Source organism: Chenopodium album, chromosome 15 (genome assembly GCF_948465745.1).
Source record: "Chenopodium album chromosome 15, dcCheAlbu1.1, whole genome shotgun sequence".
Lineage (NCBI taxonomy): Eukaryota > Viridiplantae > Streptophyta > Magnoliopsida > Caryophyllales > Amaranthaceae > Chenopodium > Chenopodium album.
In genome coordinates, this window is record NC_137848.1 from 5,932,837 (window position 1) to 5,940,327 (window position 7,491).

The following is a 7,491-nucleotide window of genomic DNA, read 5'->3' on the forward strand; positions in this document are numbered from 1 at the left end:
TATATATCTGGTAGTTATGCATGAGACATATTAGAAATCGGATAAAGCTTGGCAAGCTAAGTAATTCGTAAAAGATGAGTTTAAGTTTATGAAAAAGTATTTTGTTTGATTTTATCTTTTAATATCTGATTTACTTGGTTTATCTTTTTCATATAAAACCTCATCTTTTAATAAAACGAATGTGGTTAGAAAAGGTTTTCCTAAACATGAAATTAAGAATGTTTTAATTTCTGTTTTGAAATGATAAGTCCGAATTTCTGTTTGGCTTATTAGTTTACCAAAAACCCTACTTTGTAAGCAGTGGAATTGAACTTCTATAAAGAAAGAAGAAGTAATTCGAAGTAAAGTGAGAGTTTTAAGCATGATAACCACTTAGTGCTTAAGAGTAAGTTTGCCAAAGGTTTAAGCTTTATCATTTTGATTTCGGGTTTCATGTGTAGCTTTCCATTTATTTATTAGAGTGAGTCTTTGTGTTGTAATTGGTTTTGGGGTGTTTGTGAATTCTTGATAATTCACATTTGAGTTTAGGAGTTTGAATTCTCTAAAATTCGTATGTTTTTAGGAGTTTGAAAGTCTCTAAAATTCGTGTGGTAGCTGTGAGGGCACAATGAGTGAGCTTCTACTGTGAAGTCGAGTGTAGGCAGTGCTGAGTGAACCTAAGTGGGACTTAGGTTGGGTAGGATAGGGTCCTATCAGGTAGCAAGTAGTCCACTGAGAAACTTGCGAGAAAGGTCTGTGTTAATAGGTTGTATGTAACTAGGAGTTCCCCTATTATAGTGGAATTTGTGTGAAAATCCTGAGAAGGGTCGAGGTTTTACTTCCAGTTGGACCCTGGAAGGTTTCCTCTTAAAAACTTGCTGTGTTCTTTAAGTTCCTTTTATGTTCTGATTTTAAGTTCAGCAAAAGATTGACCTAATTGAAACCTATTACAATTCATCTCCCTCTCATAGTGGTTCATCTAAATTAACATGCATGTTAATTGGAATCTAGCCACCATTATCTGGAATCATAGGCTTATCTTAATTTCATTTTCTTGGGGATCTCGCAGAGATTGATTGAAAGCACCAATCATTGGTATTATGATAATTATATCGGAGTACAATATACTTTGTATGTTTTGTGGTAATATAGATATTTAATCAAATACTACGGTGTAATAAAATAATTTAAAAGGTTTAATACATGTAGTACGTACTACCAAATATATATATTTAGAAATTCATATGAAGTATTAAAGATCGATGTTTTGAGTGATTAGTTAAACAAGAGTATGTAGGTCTCTAAGTCTCTTGTATGATGTGGCTTTATACCTTCAATTAATGATATGATAACAACGCCAGCTTCAAATTGATAAGCCTATATTATACTCTCAAAATTTTTAAATACTTGTTCCATTTCTATTTTTTGCACTATTTATTTGTCCTACTTTGATTAATGTTTGTGATTTATACATAAGAAAAAATATAGTCTTGTGGGTACTTGTTGGAATTGTCTTAATCAATAGATTATTGATTTTCAATTCTTAGAATTTATCCTTATTAATAATTAAAGATATTATTAATCAAAGATTAATATCGAGCTATCGGCATACGTGTCTAAGAGAAATGGAACAAGTATTTAAAACAGAGGGACTAGTTGTGAAAATTATATGCCCTATAATAACATTAGCATGCAACATATACTAGGAAGACGGATATAAAAAGAATTTTATTATAAATGTAGAAACGGTAGAGTATTACTGTATTACACATCAATGATATCATTGACAAAAAATTATGAAAAGTTATGTATTATTTACTTAAAGTTGAACAAGTATTAAATTACCATGGACAATGCATAAGATATAAATAAATATATATTTTGAAGTATAATCATCATTAATATTTTTTGTCTTCCTAGGCTATATATCAATATGTTAGAAAAATCATACATACAATTGGGCATGCATGCATGACAACATGAACCAAGATATAAAATTACTATGTAAGCATATACCATATTAATTAAAATTACCATTTGCCATCATGCTTACAGATTCCAATAGATATTCTCGCATATTATTGATCCTATTCTTCCATTAACTTGATTTTTATCCTTATCCGATCCATCAATAGATGTATGAGGCCAATAGTTAGCAACTTAAAGTACTAAGTACATATTTATTTATATATTTATTGAAAAGGTTAACATATAATACAAATGTACAATAGTATTATTTTTATGATGCACTTTCAAGCTACAATTCATGTGGTCACCAATATAATTTTTTATTTTACAAGTTTGTATGAATATGAATATATTTCGTATGATGTAACATTTTTATATAGATTATAAAGGTGTAAAAACTTAATTTGATTTAAATCTGACCTGAAAAAATATTCAATTTAGATTTTGACTCATAAGTACATAATAATCTAATTTATTTCAAATTTGAAATTAATTAGACCCGGTCTAACCTGGCTCACTGAACTTGACTCGAACATCCAAATTAATCCCTCTAGTGATCTAGTCTTGCGTAGGAAAATCCACTAGAACCAGGAATGGTTAAAAAGTTTTTCTTTTAAAAAAAATGGTTAAAAAGTAAGAATAATAGTACGTGTTAGATTATGATTGAGTAATTAAGTCAGTAGCTTGGCTCCAATCCCAAGGTTTGTCTTTGTTGTTTTAATACTTGGAGGAATCGAACTCCCCATATTAAACTTTGCTTTCTCTCTCGTGCTTTGTCACATCATTTTTTTGACACTTCCCACTCATTGATTCTCCTTTATTTGTTGTTATTCTTGATTTTTTTTACGACTAATTAGTTTTTAGGACATGATTCAATTTATAAAAAACAATTGAATTGAACTGATTGGACATAAAAGATCAAAGACATGTCTAAACTAAATTGTCATTAACAATATCATTAGTCTAATCATATAAAACAAATAAATTAGCACAAGAACTGAACTGAACTGAACTGATTAGAGCTGAATAGAAAAAACCCTTAGTATTAGAATTTTTTTTTAAAAAAAAATCAATACGTAAAAGTGACTTGTACATGAACTATGGAAATATTATATAGTAAATTTTACTTTAGTTGTAATAATGTACATATAGTAAACTTACTTAGGCTTTGTTCTTTTGAGTTGTTCTGCTCTGTTATGTTCTACTCTGCTGAAATCTAATTTGCTCTACTCTACTCTATTTTGCTGACTCAATCAGCTTTACTTAGCTCTGCCTGCCCAAAAACTCAAAAGAACATAACCTTACTCTGCTTTGAGCTTGTTATTTGGAGTTTTCAATACACTACATAAGAAAATACATAACATGAATATAATGTATAGCTATTTATTTATTTTTTATATACTTCATATATAATGGAGTTAATTTCCAAATTAATTATGTGTGTTCATACTATATATATATGTCTATATGTACAATCTATATACAAATATACAGGCATTACTTAAACCAAGAGAGTACTATTGTTGTATAAGTAATGGACAATAAACATTATTTTTAATGACGTTGTCATCAAGGTTGACAAATAAATAGATTGAAATTCAGATCGAGCTAGCATTCCCCGTTGTAACTCTTTCCGACAAGAATATCTATCTCAAAATCCTCTGAATAAATATGCACCAAGATCTACTTTGAATTAAGCAAGGTATTATTGATGCTTATTTGCCCGAGCTTCAAAATTAAATTATTAATTGAGCATAATATTTCTGAACGAACTTTGTTCATTTCTAGACCAATCAAGTAAAGTGTTAAGAGAAATATTGTATCAAAAATCACATACTTACCACGTACATTTTTATTTTTTGTTGCATGTATCTCACTTTTGTTGTGTGTTAAAAATAATTACTCTTATTTACTACGAAATGCGCCGTACATATCAGTTAGGCCCTATTCACTTCACCTTAAAAAAATAATATTCAATTAAAATAATTTCAGTCCAGTAAAAATAATTTCAGTTCAGCAAAAATAAGTTCAGTTTAGTAAAAATAATTTCAGTTCAGTAAAAATCAGTAAACTTAAAGAAGAAATATAACTGAAAATCAGTAAAAGTAATTTCAGTTCAGTAAAAACAATTTCAGTTCAGTTAAAATAATTTCAGTTCGGCAAAAATAAGGCGAAGTGAACGGGGCCTAAGCTACACAATTTTTTTGTTAGATTAATTATTTTTGATTAGTAACATTCAGAAAAACATTTTATTTGTAAATAATTTTATCGTCAAGGTTGACAAATAGATTAGAAGTTAAAGCCAACACTGTACTATAAGTATACTTGCTTCAAATGTTATATTTATATCTTTCTTAAATGAGAATCCGCAATCACTTTATATCTATTTGCAATAAATGTATTTTTACACCAAGTTGTACAACCATTTAGGCCAGGTATTCTTGATGCTCGTTTGGCTTGGCTTTATTTATAAGTAAATTAAGTAAAAATTATAATTTCATAATTTTGCTTAGATCTATATTCTATGACAATAAACTTAATATCAAATCTTGATTTTATTCTTTAGGAAAAAAATTATCGTCCAAACACGTGCCTCAAATAATACACTTTGTGTATGTGTGGATCATGCATTATGTGCATGAAACGCACACACGTACGTGCTTCGTGTGAGCAAATATACGATTTGTTAATTAATTACTCACTCAGTACAATTCAAATACTTGATCCGTATTTATTGTATGTTACACAATTTTTTTGTTAGATAATTTCTAATTAAAATATCATTCGATCACCATTTCATCGAGTAAGAAAAAACTTTTAACGTATCTTTAGGGCCTGTTCTGATTGACTGAACTGAGCTGGACTGAATATTTCATAAGAGAAAGAAATTAAGAATTAAACTGAACTGAACTGAAAATAATCTGAAAAAAACAGATCCTTAGTTGGAAAATCCTCCGTCAATTCCAAGTAAAAACACCATAGGCATGCACCTCATTCGGCTCATTGTGCAAGTAACATACTACACCACGTCACAATTATCTCACAACAACTCAATTAATAATGCCACTTTATTATGTTGTAGTAACTTATAAGTGCAAGCTAGGTCCATTAATTGGTCCAAAAGACTTTGAACAAACGTTTGAATTTTGAAAATCTACTATATACATGTATATTACTACTATACTACTAATAAATAAGTAGATAAAGGGTCCATTTCATACCCACATAGGATTCTAATCTACTCCCCATCCATTTGTGACTTGTCCTTTATTTGAAATAACCATAAAAATATATGAAGCTAGCTTTATGACAAAAGCATGAGAGTAAAAGATTGAGAACCTTCCTAGCCCTTATTAGATGGTGTAGAAGCAACACATGTGTAGTGGGGTATCACTATGAGATAAATAAATTTTGGTTTTAACTCAAGAAACTAGGATGCATGATAAGTGTTACACCTATGTTTTTTCGTGTTATAGTAACATCGATCTAATCTGATCGTATAATAGTTATACTTATTAAGAACAGAAATAATAATTTTCTACAAATATAGCATAAAATAATTCACACGACATGTACTATCGTAATCAAGAAATAAATAAATTCCTTCTTATTAGCTTTATTTTTTATATAACATTGAGCTTAAGGAGAGTAAAGTCTAAAAAAGAGGTCAATCTTTTGGTTTATGTAGTTGGTGGGCCTCATCCATGCAATGGAGAGGGATTTATTCTTACAAAGTGTCTTAGGCAATTTTTACAAGTTTTACACTATATTGGAGCACTAACGAGTTAGAGAAGCATATATTCCATGAAAAAGTGTTATGATAAAAGGTTAGAAGAGAGTTTAATGTAATATATTTAACCCCTTTTTCATTAAAAATATATTTTCTTGCACCCTTTTACTTATCTTTTGGACAACCCTTTTATCATTGTAGTGGAGAGAGCATCAATATTGACTTGCATGTGCTCCTAATCCTATATGCTACAACATTTATATTATCAATTTATCATGTATTCATGTACATAAAACTATAGGATAAAATTATCTAAACATAGGATAAATGGTGTCATGATGATGCTTAACAGATAACTAAGTACATTTTTATGTGGTTTCCAAAAAAAAAAAAAAAAAAAAAAAAAAAGTACATTTTTATGTGGTTTGATCGACATCATTGCTTTGACATATGTTATACTTTTTTTACTCCTTTCGTCCCTTTTTGATAGTCCTTTATGAGTATTTTTCACGGGAATTAATAAACAAAAATAATAATAGTATAAGTACATTGAAAAAGTAAATTGACATTGGGTATGCAAAAAAGTAGAAAGAGAAAGTAATAAAATTATATGGGAAAACAATTACATGGGAAATTTAAATTTACACAACTATTGTTGCAAATTGGAGGGAATTTTGGTAAAAAATTAATATTAATGATTGTTGGAAAAAACAAATAGGGTGAACATTTTGGGACTAAAATTTACCCATAAGGGACTATCATTTAGAGACGGAATTGGGAGAAATGTAAAAACATTGTCAGAGCATCAATATTGAAATCATTCATTGTTATTAAAATAAAGAAGTTTTTTGTATTAAAAGCATTTAAAGAACTGTTACACAAGTTTAATCATTGTAGATAGTTGCATTTTAATTTTATGCTTGAAAGACGTTTTTATTTAGTCTCTCTCGTTGACCCAACAAAATGAGCGAAAAAGTTTAATGAGTACTCCATAAATGAAAACTGCACCAAAATACACATAGCATGCAAAAAAACCCGAATAAACAATATTTCGTATGATGTAAAAAACGACCCATTTAGCTATTGTAAACTGCGAACCGATAGGAAAAATATAGTCGACAAACAAATCTACATCAAAATTGTAAGATGCATATACTAGTAGTATGAAAAACACAACTATATCAATGCAAAAACAAGAAAAGACCCGTTAAAAATATAAATAAATCGCGATAATGCAAGCAATAAAACTAATAAAAATAACAGTAATTATAAATTTAAGGATGTCATAATAATATACACATCAAAATAAAATCTCATTCAAAGCTACCTAGATGCCTAAAAAAAGCTAAGATATAATTCCATACATCTAGCTATACTAATTAATTAAAGTGATGCATCTAAGTCATCACAAAATTACAATATATTTTTATCTAATTGTAATAATAACTATTTTTATATAATATTTAAAAAAACTGACTATGTTTAATCTTATCTAAATTAACAGCCAACATTATGACGACGAATAAAAACAGCTTCCAAATCAGGAGGAGTAATAAAGAACTCCCTTTTCACGTTTAACACCTTATTCTTACACAATGCGCCACCACTCCTCTTTCGAGGGGGTGGCGGGCAAGGAAGCTTCGAGGGGATTCTCGAACCTTCCGAAGTCGGAGTCGTCGGTCCCGTCGACTCGTTTTCTTTTTCTCCATCACTTTCAATGACACTAAGACCACTACTCGTATAGATAGGCATCAGAGGAGTCCTCACGTTTACCACCGAATTCGACGATTTCTCAGAAGAAATCCCCATAATAA